We start from the raw sequence: 16,608 nt of genomic DNA, 5'->3' as shown, positions 1-16,608 counted from the left end.
CAGGTCTCCCACATTCCCGGTTCGTGGAACCCCACGCAGGTAGGAGCTGCGGGACGGCATCCTACACCTCCCCACCCCCAAGTCTGTCCCACATGAGCAAAACACCTGATCGCACAAGGAGAAGCACAGCAGGGTGAAGGAACGTTCTGAGGTTCTATAATCCTCAGCCTCCACTGCTTGGGGCAGCCTCAGGCCACCACCCTTCCTGGCCAGTGCCTCCCTGTTGGCACAGGGACCCAGTCTGCAAAGCTCCCAAGTCCATCTTGCTCTTGTCTCTCCATGGGAGCAGCCCAAGCTCCCCAAGCGGAAGCTCAGGATGTGCTAGCCTCAGCCTGCAGAGCTCTCAGTGTGCAGCTCCACAGCTGCTGGCTAAGAGGAGGGAATAACTCAGCCACCTACTCTATTCGGCACCAAAAGCAGAGGAAGGCAGGCCTGACACCTGACAAGAGAATGCCCACACACAGGAGGCCATGTTCCAAAGCAATACAAGAGCCACTAATGACATTGAGAAGAGACAATCCTTCAGAGGGCCAGCCTGCGCCAACTCGTTACACCTCCTGCCAAGCCTTCAGGACCGGGGAGGGACTCAAGTTTGAATCTTCACTTTGGGGGGCTGTGAATTCTGTGGGTGGCCTAAATGCAGTCGAGCTGGGAACCCCTGGCCAGCACCCCTTCTGTTCTGGTTTGCTTTCTATGGCTGTGATGAACACCATGGCCAAAAGCAACTTGGAGGAAAGTTTCATCTTACAGCTTACAGCCCATCATGGAGACAATCAGGAAGGTTAAGGCAGGAACCCAGAGGTAGGAACCGAACTACGGAGGAACGCTGCTTACGGGCTTGTTCTCCATAGCCCGCTCAGCTTTCTTACACAACTGAAGGCCACCTGCGCAGTGCTGGCACAGCCAACAATGGGTTGGGCCCTCCTACATCAATCATTAATCAAGAAAACCCCATAGGCTTTTCTACAAGCCAAGTCGACAAAATACTAACAGGAAACTGACTCCTTGCCAAATTGACACACAAATACTTAATTATCAAATCATAATATCCTTTCCATTTATCTCCAAGATCTTATGGTAATATCACAATGAAAAACTTAGTTCGATTTTTAAATTCTGTAGTCTTTTTTTTGTCTTGTTTTGTTTTGTTTTTCGTTTCTCATTACAGGTGGTTTGAGCCACCATGTGATTGCTGGGATTTGAACTCAGGATCTTCAGAAGAGCAGTCAGTGCTCTTAACCACTGAGCCATCTCACCAGCCCAATTCCTGCCGTCATTAACAATTTCAGCACTTGGGGCTGGAGAGGCAGCTCAGAGATGAAGAGCAGCAGCTGCTCTTTCAGAGGGCCTGGGTTCAATTCCCAGCACCCTCACGGCAGCACACACCTGTCTGTAACTCCACTTCCAGGGCACCTGCCACCTGGCACCCTATGCTGGCCTCCACAAGTACTGCATGCACATGGTTCACAGACATACAACCAGGCAAACATCATACATATACAATTTTTTTTAAATTTCAACACTTTAAAAAAGACCAATCTCTTTAAAATACTCACTGTCTCTTTAGTCGAAAGGCTCTCAACTGTGAGCTCCTGTAAGAAAAAATCCAAATCAATCTAAGTACTGTCTTATTCCAAGAGGGAAGAACCTGGGGACAGTCTCTGTCTGAACAAAGCAGAAGCAAACACAGCAGAGCACGTTACTTCCTGTGGCTCAGCGTCTTACGGGTGGTCCTTGCTCACCATCTTCTGGGCTCCAACAGACCTGGGCAGCCCCACTTCTCCAGCTCTGCCGTGCACAGACACACAACGCATAGGCTCAGGCAGACTCCACTCCACAGCTGCTGCTGTCCTTGGTGATCCTCCCGTTGTCCTGGTATTCCAGTGTCCTTGATCTCCATGGTCCTGGCATCTGCAGTGGCTGAGGTCACTACATGCTGTTCCTTCACCAATGGCCTTGTGGCCTCTCTTCAGGGCCTCCAACCTGCTACATGGTGCCAAGCTGCAGTTCCTCTCCATGACCCCTAGGGTCTCTATGATACTCCCCAACAGAACTCTGGTGTCAGGAGCATCCCCACTCTACAACCTGGAGCAAAGCTGGCCATCAAAAACTCCTATTTTTCCAGCTAGAAACTAGCTACTTGGTATGAGAAGTGTCCTTGGCATCCAAGAAGGGTTGTTGCACCCTAAGAGAGTGACAGGAATGGCCCTCCCCTCCTCAGGGTGCAATCAGGAGTGATCCACCCTATTTGGTCGGCCTGTCAGCCAGGAAAGGCTTGTCACTTTGTGGGCAGTTCCTCTCTTCCCTCTAAACCCATGAGCAGTCAAAGCACTTGCCTACTTGCAATCCTCCCCTTCACCGCCACATCACTGGCAATCACCAAGATGTAGAAGCAGTCTACAAGGACCCAGGTGATGGAATATTACCCAGCTGTGAAAAAGAGCAAGGCACTGATATAGACTACGGTGTGGATGAGCCTTGAGGACCCTATGCCAAGTGAAATCATACAGCGCTAAAGGCCATATTCTATCTAACTCTTTTTTTTTTTTTTTTGTGGAATTCAGGCTAACTTTTAATATATATATTTTTTATTTTTTACAGTTATATACAGGAATATAAAGTATTACGGCCATATTCAACCTCTATTAACCTCTCTTATCTGCCTTCCTTCTGCCCAGTTGGGTGTGTGGAGATCAGTGGACAACTTGCAGGGGTTGTTCCCCTTCCACCATCATGTGGGTTCCAGGGCTTGAACTCAGGTCTTAGGCTTTGCAGCAAGTGCCATCACTGAGCCATTTCACCATAGTCTCTCTTTTTTGACTCATTTAATTAATTTAATTAGGGTTGTCTTAGTTAGGGTTTTACTGCTGTGAACAGACAACATGACCAAGGCAACTCTTATAAGGACAACATTTAAGTAGGGCTGGCTTACAGGTTCAGAGGTTCAGTCCATTATCATCAAGGCAGGAGCATGGCAGCCTCCAGGCAGGCATAGTTCAGGGGGAGCTGAGAGTTCTACATCTTCATCTGAAGGCTGCTCTGTCTAACCATTTCTATACAGTGTCCAGAAATGTAGTTACTCAGAGCCAGGGGGAGATAAGGTATGACTGCTGTTGACCAGGGGTTTCTTTGTGGGGAGGTAAGACTATTCTAGAATAGACAATGGTGTGGTTGTACAGCATAGCTAGGAACCACTGACTGGGTCACTTTACAGTGACCCAGTAAACGTAGTAGACAGCACTCTCAACAGAACAGCACCAATAGGATGGGGGCACTTTAAATGGGCATGTGTCATGTTGGTTTGCATGATACTGTCTGGGTATGTCAACTGTAGCTGGCTCACCCCAAGTGATGGAGAGTTTGGCAGCTGCTCAGTCAGTGATGCTGAAAGCTAAAGGCCTGAGGGAGTCCTGAAGGGCTGCTGGGACTCTGTCTACAGCAGAAGGCTGACAAAGTTGGTCCTAGTATTGGTGAAGCTCAGTGATCAGCCTCTGAACTTGCCACTGAGAGGGATGGTAAGCAAGCAACGTTTCCTTCATCCCATTCTTTTATCTGGGCTGCCACTGACATCAAGTGTGGGTCTTGCCACTTCAAATAATCTGATCAAAAGAAATCCTTCCCAGGAGCATCCAAAGGACTGTTTCAGTTGATTCCAGATCCAGTCAGCCATCAGAGTAAGTTTTACATGAATCTTACATCAGTTTGTAAATTGCTAAGAAAAATAACCCTAAAAGATAAAAACTGTGCCCCTACCCATCCAAGTAAAGTCTTGTTTTCCTAGCCAGAGGCTACCCGCTTAGTCTTCTGTTGACTTCCCTAATCATCCCTAATGTTGATGATTCTGCTCACAGCAGTGTGGATGCCTGAAGCTTTGGCTATGGCTCTGTTCGTCCTAGACAAGATGGCTGGCCACCATGTGGAGCTCAGGTGATCGGAATCCTACCTGATGAGGTATGGTATTCATGTGGCCATCTTACCTTCTACAGTGACCCAGGCTGTTCCAGTGGCATCTCCTGGTCCAGTGTATGGTGGCTGCTCACATCTCTCCTGTACTCCATCTCCTGGAGGCACAGCTGCTGGACAGTATACACTGTTTACCAAGGCTCTGAAAGCCAGGTCGCCTTTGCTGTTGGATCCCATCCATCTCTGGTGTGCCTCTCCTAGGGCAGGACTTCTGAGGAAGTGGCTGTGAACCCCACTTTACCTCCACAGGCTCTCAAAGCTGAGGGCTCAATCCATACTGCAGGCTGCACATCCCCTACACCGGCTCTCTTCTGCCCACCTTCCGTCACTGTTGCCACCTTCACGTGCACTTGAGCCTGATCCCCACTGTGACATTTCAGGTTTAACAAGACACACTTTCTCAAAGCTGCAGTTCATGGTGCTGATGTTGACTCTTGAGTTGCATTTTACTCTACCCGGTGAAAACATGAAGCTGCTATTGTGCAGGTAGAAGGCTGTGGTCCAGAGAGTTCTAGACTCATGGACCACACAGCCAAAACTGGCCCCGCTGTTTCTGGGATAGGTGATGCCTGGTGGTTTCTTGTCCACCTTCCTGCCTCACCTTTGACTCCTGAAACATTCTCTGAGAATCCCTCATACTGAAGGTCTGATGTGCATCATGTCATAGACTCCAGGCCAACTTCTCTGGGCCTGGTGTGTGTGTGTATGTGTGTGTGTGTTACATGCACATGAGTGTGCAGGTACAGTACTCCAGTGTATGCTCAAGCAGAATTCACAGCAGGTTATCAAGTATCTTCCTGTATCTCCAACATATTGCCTCGAGCCGGGCCCTTTCACCAACTTCCTACTTCATGCACTCTGTTCACAAAAGCTAGACATCTCCACAGCCTCAGTATCCCAAAGATCACAGGACAGTGCTGCCTGCCACCCTTGCTGCCCACCTAGGAAACTGCCACCAGGCATTCCCACAGTAACCAGTATGCTGTCAAGGGAATCTGAGCCCTCAGAAATGGATGCTCACACCTGTCTTCTTGCTGAGTGGAAGCCAGAGGCTTGAAAAAAAGCCCATCATACCCTGCGCAGGTCTCCTACAGCCATTCCACAGAGTACAAAAGCCTGGTCTCGAGCAGCAGAGATTTGCTCTTGGAGGCCAATGTCAACAAATCAGGACTCCCAGCTGGATCTATGTGAGCAATACTGCACTCTCCCGGGCCGTCAAACCCCAGAAGAGAGTCCCTCTCTCAGCACCTGTGGCTTCAGACATTCCTGAGTCATGGCATCTTTTCTCCTCCTCCTCCTTCTCCTCCTCCTCCTCCTCCTCTTCTTCTTCCTCCTCTTCTTCTTCCTCCTCTTCCTCCTCTTCTTCCTCTTCTCCTCTTCCTCCTTCTCCTCCTCCTCCTTCTTCTCCTTCTCTCCCTCCTCCTCCTCCTTCTCCTTCTTCTCTTCCTTTTCCTCCTCCTCTTCTTTCTCTTCTTCCTCTTCCTTCCTCCTCTTCCTCCTCTTCCTCTCCCACCTCCTCCACCTCCATCATCATCATCATCATCATCATCATCATCATCATCATCATCATCATGTGTATGTAAGATGTATGTATGTCACACATGTGGAGGTCAGAGAACTGTTTGATGGAGTCTGTCCTCTTCTTCTACCTTTATGTGGGTTCTGAGGATCAGACACAGGTTCCTCGGCTTTCACAATAAGCACTTTACCCACCTGCCCCCATGGCTGCATCTCTCTAGGCTCTGCCTTAGCTTCATGAGGCATTGTCTCCTCCATCTTTAAGCTTCCCTCAGCCCCCATACAAGGGCTCTGACAACACTAGACTAGCAAGAGTGTCTGGGCCATCTCCTATACACAAGGCTATCAACTCAGTCATGTTGCCAGCTCCCTTGGGGCCACACAAGATCAAGGGATCAGGATTGTGTGGGTTTGGGACCATGTGCTAACCTGTCACATGCTTCTGGTGGCAGGTTCCCCAAAGCAGTCTCAGAGATGACAAAGATGGTTCATCAGCTTTGGTAGGTCCTTGAGCTCAGCCATTGACATCCAACTAAATAGCACTCACCAAGAGAGGACCATTGGCTCCCATGGTAGCTAATGACAGACCAGGCTCTAGGAAGCAAGAGGACAGAGTGACCTAATTTTGCTCACACTGCATAGACAGCATGAAGATGGAGTTTGCTGAAGCCAAACTCCTAGGAAGATGGCCACATTCCCTGTCCACGCTCCATCCAATCTTGGGTCCTCCAGGCTTCATCTCCTAGCAGGTCCTACATGTGATCACAGGCCTGAAACCAACATGTGAGACCAACAAAGACCAGCTTTCCCAATTACAGTTCCCTGGCACACACATGAGGAAGAGCTGAACATGAGGCTACGTCCCACAGAACCTTGGGGTGACTCATTCTCTCCCCAGCATGAAAGCCATGGACCCAAGGCCCTGACTAAGATGGTGATAACATCCAGCTGCTGGCTCCCCATGTACAGCCCAGCCACACCTGACTGTACACCCAGCCCTGTGCACACGAAGTGATTCAGCAGAAACCACTGTAAGATTCTGTAAGCAGAAACCCAACCTCAGGCTCCCAGATCTCAAATCTCTCAGGACAAAGAGGTGGGTGGATCTCCCACAGATACCACAATGGGCCTGCTGCTGATGGACAAATGAAGTCCTTCCATACCATGATGGGACAGCTCTGTACATCCACTGGGATGCCAATCATTGCCCACCTCATGGAAGTTCAAAAGTCCCATAGCACCCACTGCAAAGCAGCTATCCAGGAGAAAGGAAAGCACCCACCTACAATGCAATATGCCTCCCCAAATGCAAAATGACCCCCATAGGAAGAACTGATGCTCGGGCACACACTCCAACATGGAGCAGACATCACACCCTGGGTCAGACCTGATTCCATGTGTCAGTCCCCAGTCAGACCTATGTACATGGAAAGTCTAGGGATGGAGGGAGGGAGTGCTCAATGGGGCAGAGCCTCCTTCTGAGAAGCCACTGGTAATGACCACATGACAGAGTAAAAGTCATCAAACTATCCAGTGGAAACTGCTACATGGGAAGTTTGTGTTGTGTGTATTCTAGCACAATCAACAGACTCAAGTGTTATCTCTGGAAAAGGCAGTGGGCAGGCTCCAGCCTGGAGCCACAGTCAGCCCCTGAATGGAAACAAGACACTGGACCCCGTGCCCACCCTCCAAGACACAGAGGCACTGCTAGCCCCACCCTTCTTCATCTACTTCTCTCTCCCTCCTGAAAGGACCATCCCAAGCATGAAGGCTGATGAAGCCCATCCCAAGTGTGGGCAAACCCTACTGGCTGATGAAGCACTGGCAGGTGTTTGAGACACCTACCGGTAGAGAACATGGCTTGAAAGTGACCCAGAATGCTTTGGGAAAGTGAAATGTTCAAGATCATCTCTCATGGGCATAGCTGACCTATTGACATTGTGACACAACCGTCACTACAAAGGAGACAACGGAAAGCCATAGAATAGGGGCTGGAAGCTGGCTCAGAAGATAAAGTGCCTGCCGCCCGGGCCTGAGGACCTGAGTTCGGATTCCCAGCACCCAGGTAAAGCTATGAAGCAAGGCAGCACACATCTACAAAGTGGTTGATGGAGGACAGAGAAAGCTAGTCTGTGGTCCAGGCTCAGTGAGAGGCCCTACTTCCAAACGTACGCTGGAAAACAAGAGGGGAGGATGTCCAACATGGACCACATGTGTATATACATATGTGTACCTGTACACACACATACTCCATACACATACAGATGTGCACCTGTATACACACACTCCATACACATATAGCTTATTCTTTAAAAAAAAAAAAAAGAGCCACACTGTAGACTTAACACACACACATATACATGCATGTATGTGCACATTCACACAACCACACACACACACATGCACACATAGACACACACATGTGTACACACACACATCACAGAAACAATCTAACAATGTTTTGGGCAGGTTTATGGTTTTGTTTTGGGCAATATCAGCACCATGCCTGTGACAGGGCAAGGGAGCCAGGTTCCCACTCACCAGAGGTGTCAGCACACCAGGTCCCACAGGAAGGCTCCCTACGGCAGCCGCAGCCTGCACTCTGGATGGTGAGGAGAGTGGAGAAGCTTCTAGACCTGTAAAGACAGGAACCAGGGCACAGTCAAGTGGGACCGCACTGGATACAGGGTCAAACTCTCCGCAAACCTTGTTTTTTCTGAGCTTAAAAACCAACAATCAGACGTTTTCTCTACACACATGGAGTAGCTACGCTGCTCCCCTTCCCCAGGGCAGCTGAGCCGCAGATGACAGACATAAATCAAACAAGATTCTGGGCCAGGCCACAGGGGGACACCAGTGAGTGTCCTGGTCTTTTGCCTCATCATCCCACACACATTGGGGTGTGTTGCTTGTTGTGCAACTATTTCCTCACTGAGGGAAGAGGGATCCAAGGTACCCAGGGCTAAGAAAATCAAAGCTGAGGAAGTTAAAAGACACACAAAGGTCCGACCAAGGTTTTATGAACAGTGACAGTGCTGGGGAGAAGGGACTCTTCAGTGGAGCTGCCTGCAAGCTGTACAAGGAGCCTGTGGGATGCAGCTTTCTCGGTCATCAGTCATGCTGGGTGTGGGGCTTTCCAGTGGTGCAGCTGCCTTGAAGTCATCCATGCTCCTGCATGTATAACCCTGACCCATGGCTCCTGGGAGCAACTGTCACGAATCTCTCTGAGAGTATCCCTCATATGCACTCTTGTGAGTCATCCTGAAGACTAGTGGGATGGGGGAAGTCCCAAACCAAAGCCCTCTCTCAGGCAAAGGACATTTTAGCAACTCTGATCAGACACTCAGAACCAGTCCCTACCTGCCCCAGCAGCAAGGCCAAGTGAGAGCATGGATTTCTAGCCTGAGTGGCTGTACCAGGGCCCCTAGCTCTCCAGGCAGAGAGGTGGGGAGAGAGATATAACCACTGGCATTAAGGATCCTCTCCTTCCCTCCAGGACCAGCTTGGCTATCTCAGGGAGCCTGGGCCTCCAGTCACCAGGCAGCCGCAGTACATCCATCCCCGTGCTCCAGGCTATTATTATCAGAAGATAAGTAGAAGCAGGCTGCCACACTGTCGGGACAAGGCTACTTCACCAATGACATCAGTAGAAGGCATATGGAGGGCCAGACTTCTACACCTTCCAGTAGAGACAGAGGCTTCTCCAGGTTGGGATCTGTAGAGGCCATGAACTCTAGCTCTCCCTAAAGGAAGTGAGGCAAGGCTCATGCCCACCTTTCCCATGGAGGCAGCACTAAAAAACAAGAGTTATCTGAGAGTGATGGTGCATATCTAAAATCCCAGCACCAAAGAGTTGAAGGCAGGAGAATCAGAAATTCAAAGCCAGCCTTGACTATATAGTATATTCTAGGCTAGCCTAGGTTATATTGGATCCTGTTTTGAAAGTGAAGGAAAAAAAAAAAAAGGAAGGCAGAAGAAAAGGGGAAGGGAAAAGAGGAGAGGATAAACCCATGAAAGTTCACGTGAAGTGACATCATTATTAATGATGCCAATGGAAAAATAATGCCAATGGAAAAGTATAGCAAACAAATTGAGGAACACAATGCCTTAAATATAAGGCAGGGATCATGAAAAAAAAATGTTGAATTTCTCATCAAGAACCATGGAGTCACTGGGCAGTGTGGCGCATGCCTTTAATCCCAGCACTTGGGAGGTGGAGGCAGGAGGATTTCTGAGTTGGAAGCCAGCCTGGTCTACAGAGTGAGTTCCAGGACAGCCAGGGCTACACAGAGAAACCCTGTCTCAAAAAACAAAAAAACAAAACAAAAAAACAAAAACAAAAAAACAAAAAACATGGAGTCAAAAGAAGGCAGTCCAGGACTTAGTGAGTAAAGACAGAGAGGACTGCCAGATGCTCTGCGTGGGGGAAGAACGAAGCAGAGCGCTCCTATGGATCCAGCAGCAGCAGGCCTGCTGTCAAGGTGGCCAGAGTAGGGCCAGCAAGATGGCTCTGCAGGTATACACCCCAAGACCTGAGTTCATCTCCAGAACCCACCTGTCTTAATCAGCTTTGATGTCAACTTGACACAGCCTACAGTCACCTAAGAAGGGAGTCTCAACTGAAGGATCAATCACCCAGTCAGATGGACATGTCTGTAGGAAAGTGTCTTGATTGTTAATGGATGTTGGAGGGCCAAAGGCACTAAGCATGAGCCTGTAAGTGAGCCAGAAAGTTGTGTTCCTCCAAGATTTCTGCTTCAAGGCCCTGCCCTGACTTCTCTCACCAATCGAAGACGTTGCCTCACACTTTCTCTGTGACCTGAATGTGTAAGCCAAATAAACCCATTCCTCTCCAAGTTGCTTTTGGTCAGAGTGTTTCACTACAGCAACAGCAAGATGCAAAGAGAGAAACAACTTCACAATGTTGTCCTCTGACCTCCAAGTGTGCACTATGGCATATGTACCAACCTCACACACATACATTATACACATACATGTACATAATACAATAGTAATAAATGCAATATGTTTAAAGGATGGATAAAGTAACCTCTTCAAAAAACGAAATAATTAAAGTAGCAGGACTGTGAAGCAGGAAGGGAAAATGTATATAATGAGCAAAAATGTGCAATACTCCCCCTTCTCAATTTTTCTAAATTTGTTTCACAATTACATTTTTAAAAACTGTAGCACATCTGATAAGACTCTAAATGCACACAGAGGAAATACTTGGCAATTACAAGTGGGGAGGGCAGAGGATCATAAAATAATAAAGTATATATTCTCCTAAAACAAGTTCCATAGTAAGTGGTAATAAAGTCAGTGTGTACAGTGCCTAGAGCAAACAGATATGCAACAGATGAACTCAAAAATACTACTTAATGCAAATAAGCTAAAATGAGACTCCATGTAAAGATTCACATCACCCACAAAAAGGAAGGAAAAGAAAACAGAAAACCCCAAAGAATTAACATAATCCCTTGCATGTAATAATTCCATTAAATGCAAATGGTCAGAAATATAGCAACTAAAAAATAGATCAGGTTCTTTTAAAAAAAAACATATGAGGACAAAAATTTAGTTCTAATACAATGCCACAGGCAGGTAGAAAATAGAAATGATGCAAGACACATTCTACAACATAAATCCAAGACAATCAAGATGGCTGTGGTAACAGCAGACAGCAATCCTGATACATGCACGAACAAGAGCAGCAAAGAGCATGAAAAATCTGACAGGCTGACAGGAAGGGGCAACTCTACACTTCATCCCACCGAGCAACCACACGACACATTCTTTTCAGTTGCTCCTGAGAATCCATAGTGCTCAATGTGTACATTGCAATTAATAAGAATTTCAAATCCTATATTCCTATCTCCAGAAGCTTGAAAGTAGACACCAAATTTTCCAAACATATAGGCAAATCAGGAGGATCTGGAGGCCATCATATGAGGAGAAATAAGCCAGGCACAGAAAGAAAAATTCCACATAGTCCCATTTGTAGAACTTAAGAAGTAGATTGCATAGGAGTACATAATAGAATGGGTGTATCAAGAATCCAGGCTATGAAGGGAAGAGAAAGGATAATCATAGGATGGATAATGGATGTTAGAACATAGCACAAGAGGGAAACAACCTTAGAGGTATACAGCACAATAGAACAATTATATTTTACAAATAATCATGAGTTTCAAAATAACTAGAGAAGGTGTTGAAGGTGACTAATATATGAAAACAATAACAAGAAAAGGTAGAAGTGTTAATCATCCTGATTTGAGCAGTATACACTGCATACATGTCAGTTATAATGCTATAACCCATACAAAGAAAAGTGTTGAGGCATCAGCACAGACCACACAGACACCCTATGGACAATACAGAAGGCATCAGCATAGACCACACAGACAACATACCCCACAGACAAGGCAGGAGGCATCAGCACAGACAACACAGGCAGCAGCTATCACAGAACACTATAATCAGCTTCACACATGTATATTTCATAGTAAGAATGAAATAAGCCAATTCATCAAGAAATGAAATTACAACATGCCCATTGTGAATAGGTAATTTGGATAATTTCCTATACCTATTAGGAAGTTTAATTCCTAATTTTAAAACCCAGTTTTGTATGAAAAAGAGGCCTCTGGACACACCTGATTTCACTGGGAATTGCATGAAATATTTAAAGGAGAATTGAAGTGAGAGTGGGTAAGAGAGGGTGGATAAAACCAGCATCCATTAAATGCATATATGAAACTATCAAACATGTTTTTAAATATTTGTAAGAGAAAAATTAATAATTCCAACTCTGCATAATGTATCCTAGAAAACAGAAGAAGAGAGTATATGTCCTAGTTCACTGAATGAAGCCCTCAGTAAGAACACTGGTATCAACAACAGAAAAATAAAGTTTTGTGAAGAACCCTGCTATCAGCATTAGATATACACAAAACTAAGGGCTGAACATGAATTTCCTGAAGGGAAATCCTTGAAAAATATTCACAAATAGGGCTGGGGCTACAGCTCACTTGGTAGAGTCCTCAGTTCCATTCCTAACACTGCATAAATGGTGCATAGTGGTGGCCACTGGAGAGTTCAAAAGTCACCTTTAGCTACACAGCAAGTACAAGGTCAGCCTAGAATAGCTGAGATTCTAAGACTGTCTCCTCTCTCTCTCTCTCTCTCTCTCTCTCTCTCTCTCTCTCTCTCTCCTTCCTTCCCTCCCCTCTCTCACTGTGTGTGTGTGTCTCCCCCTTCCTTTCCCCTCTCCCTCTCCCTTTCCTTCTCTCTCTCACTACATTATTTGTATATAAATATACATTACCAACTATAATTCAGCCATATACATATATATGTATATATAGATATATACATATATATATGAAATATATACACCATGACCAAGTAGAGTTCATTCCAGGATGCGAGGCTGGTTCAATATTTTGTTTTTAAAAGTTAATTTTTAAAAAGTATCATCCTGTAACAAAAAATATTTAACAAAATTTAGCATCTATCTGCGGCAAAGACTCCCATAAAAATAAAATGGAAATTTCCTCAACTTAATATCTACCAGGAAACCCATCAACTTGCAGTCATTCTAGTGAAGGAACAGGTGTTTTCCTGGAAAAGCCTGTACCCATAGGAGGAGGTGAAGGTGTCATCTGTCACTGCTGCTGCTGCTGAGCACAGCACCAGGGACTCCCATGAGTGCAACACGGTAAAAAAATAAATAAATTAAATTAAATTAAAACTTATCTACAAGTAAGCTATCCTGCTTCTTAATTATAGCTCACCACACGGAGTCTAGAAAATCAGGAATCCTCCAGAAATAATACATTGAGCCATAGAGACCACAGATTTTAAGATGAACACTCAGAGCCAGCAAGATGGCTCAACAGAGAAGAGTGCTTGCTGCCAAACCTCAGGACCTGAGTTCAACCCCTGAGTCCGGGATGGTGGAGAGAGAGGAGTGACTCCCCCAGGTTGACCTCCATATGCACACCACCAATACACACATACAATTAATAACTAAATCTAAAAACACAAGATGAGCACATAAATACCAATACCACCTCTAAATGACACAATGCTACACAGTTCTTCCAAAAACAAAAACAAAAAAGGAAAACAAGAAATGTTGAAGGGGACAGACAGCAAGCTGCTGGCTCAGCAGGTAAAGTGTTTTGCTGCCAAATCCCAGGACCTGAGTTCAACCTCTGGGTTCTTCATGATGGAAGGAGAGAACTGATTCCCCGAGTGATCTCTTACTTTCACATGCACACCTATCTCATCCAATATGTACTAAACAGATAAATGTAAACAATGAATTCTTAGGTATGAATACAGTAAAAACATGTCTAGGAGGTGTATTCTGATGCTACACAATGATGAAAGAAACCACATATCTATTTTTTAAAGGTTTATTTTTACTTTATGTATATGTATGTTCTGCTTACATGTATGTATGCATTCCATATGTGTACAGTGTCCTCAGAAGTCAGAAGGGAGCATCAGATCCCCTGGAACTGGAGATAGAGACAGTTGTGATCCATCATGTGGGTGCTGGGAATTAAACCTAGGTCCTCTGCAAGAGCAGCCAGTGCTCTTAACTGCTGAGCCTAGCTCTCTAGCTTGCCTAGCACAATCGGATCCCTGGGCTAGATCATTGGCTTACAGAAATGTACACATGTGCACACACACACACACACACACACACATGCACACATATGCTACTGCAAAAGGAAAAGAAATACCCAGGTTCAAGCTTTATTATTCAAGTAATTACTACAGTAGTCAAGTATGGCTGGTTCTGTTGGAGAGACAGAGACAGAACTGTAGACCTAAGATAAATCCCAGGACAGGGGACAAAGGCCCATGTGCACATATACAAATGCATAGGAGCGCGCATGTGTACGCGCGCACACGCACACCCAGCTGGTTCCCAGGCCATAGACAGTTCAGTAAGACAGGTTCAATTACTGCCAACAATGCTGGAAACGTTACATATCCACAGGAAAACAAGTGTCAAACAGAATTTTATGAAAATGTTTGATGGGCTTTCATGAAACCATGAAGCTTTCAGTAAAACTAGGAAGAATTCTTGAGGGTGCAGATGAGGCAGTACCTGCTTAACTCCTACAAACTGCGCAGTGCATCACAGGGATGCAAAGGCCTAGGCAGAACTCCAGGGAGATCAAAGCCTCCCGGTCCGGACGGCTCTGATGAAGGGACAAAGACACAAACCACACTGAACATTTGCAAACCACACACTTGACTTGCAGAGTGCTCAATGCTCATCAGGGAAACCCCAAACCATGACAAGCCAGGTCAGAACAAAGGAAACAGGGGAATGTTTAACAAAGGAAGACATGGACAGCTACACGCCCAGGAGGCTGTTCATCCCCAGCCATCAAAGGTACAGATGCCACGCCTGGGAAGGTTAGGGCTGGAGCCAGAATCAGCATCAGAGACACCCACACAGTATGGGATGGGACCAGCTCTGTCAGATACATGATGGAGTATTACTCAGCCATAATGAAAGATGAAATATCCTTCATAGGAGAAAACAGATGTGACTGGATAGCATATGAAGTTAAATAAGCCAGGCCTAGAAAGACACCAGCTTGTTTTTCTCTCACAAGAGAACCCTAAAAAGATTCTATGAGAAAATGAAGAAGAAAATGGAAAGCAGAAGAGGGAAGGGGTGGGGAGGAGTATTGTTAACCCTATTGAATGAGGCAAGAGGAAAGGGGTGTGTGTGGGGGGGAGTATGGTTAACCCCATTGATGAGGCTATGTGTGGGGGGTATGGTTAACCCCATTGATGAGGCAAGAGGAAATGGGGTGTGTGTGGGGGGGAGTATGGTTAACCCCATTGATAAGGCTATGAAGCCCATCACTCGCTATGAATATAGACTGATAAAATGTCCTTACAGCCAAGCACTAAGTAAAATCAGCCATGACCCTACTCCTATCAGGACAGCTAAAATACAAAATATTAGTGCTGTCTGTTTTCAAGAAGGTGGAAGAACTGGATGGAACTGGATCATGTAGGCAGTGCTGGTGAGGAAATTAAATGGTTTCTCTCTATTTTTAATTTAAATTTGATTTGGAATTTAGGTGGGAGTTTTTGATTGTGTTTGCCTACTTGGTTTTAAACACATTTTTAAATTTACTTTTATTTTACGTATATGAGTGTTTTGTCTGCATGTTTCTCTGCACACCACATCCATGGAGACCAAAAAAGGGCATCAGATCCCCTGAAACTGGAGTTAGACATTGTTGTGAGCTGCCATGTGGGTGCTGAGAACTGAAGCCAGGTTCTCTGTAAGAGCAGTCTGTGCTCTTAGCCACTGAGCCAGCTCCCCAGCTCCCCTTGCTTGCTTTGAGGTTGGGGTTTCATGTATCAATGCTAAGCACTGGCCTCAAACTCACCATGTAGCAGAGGATGACTTAGAATTCTTGACTGCTCCTGCATCCACCTCCTAAGTGCTGAGATTACAGATGTGTACTTCAAGCAGAGCTGTGTTGCCTCTGACACTCCAACAAAACATGGGGGATTTGCCACAGCAGTTCTCTGGGCTGTGTTCACAATGAGGAAGATGCAGGCCAGGGACACAACTCTGAAGGAGAATGCCTGACTAGCAACAGATAAATGCCCAACACCAAAAATTGCTGCTAGAAAAATCTTACCTCAATGGCAACATAGCTTTCTATCCAACTGGTACAGACAAAGAAAAGCACATGGAGATCAAGAGCGCAGCAGGAACAGAAACAATGCAGTCGCAGCAAAACCCATCCAGTTGAGATCAGAGAAGCCACAGAGGATCAAGGAGGGCAAAGGTACTTATCTGAAGAGTGTGACAGCAGGCAAACCTTTGTCTACTGAAGGAAAGCACAGGGTCTAGGATGTCCAGTGATAGAAAAGAAGAAGAATGGTACTCTAAACTGACCACACTAGGAAAGGGAGGGATTGAAGGGGTGCGGGGGAGGCTGAGCAATTTCAAATGGACACAATCCGGACAGGTCTCGGATGAGCAGAAACTGGATCAATAATTTGAAAAACCTTACAAAGAGAACCTGAGGCTGAGGTGGCTTCTCAGTTAATGCTAAGCACTGAAAAAAA

At 46.1% G+C, this 16,608-nt stretch overlaps 1 protein-coding gene across 12 annotated transcripts in view; it reads right to left on the bottom strand.

Moving 5' to 3' along the window:
- The window catches only part of Shank2 (SH3 and multiple ankyrin repeat domains 2), a 446,182-nt gene that overhangs the window by 417,684 nt on the left and 11,890 nt on the right, over window positions 1-16,608 (bottom strand). For all 12 annotated transcript variants that reach the window (XM_031389011.1, XM_031389016.1, XM_031389019.1 and 9 more), the window contains exon 2: window positions 8,023-8,117. The gene's annotated coding sequence lies outside the window, so the exon portion shown is untranslated. The remainder of the gene's footprint in view (window positions 1-8,022; window positions 8,118-16,608) is intronic.

This window comes from Mastomys coucha, unplaced genomic scaffold (assembly GCF_008632895.1).
Source record: "Mastomys coucha isolate ucsf_1 unplaced genomic scaffold, UCSF_Mcou_1 pScaffold21, whole genome shotgun sequence".
Lineage (NCBI taxonomy): Eukaryota > Metazoa > Chordata > Mammalia > Rodentia > Muridae > Mastomys > Mastomys coucha.
This window is presented reverse-complemented; position numbering and strand designations above follow the sequence as displayed.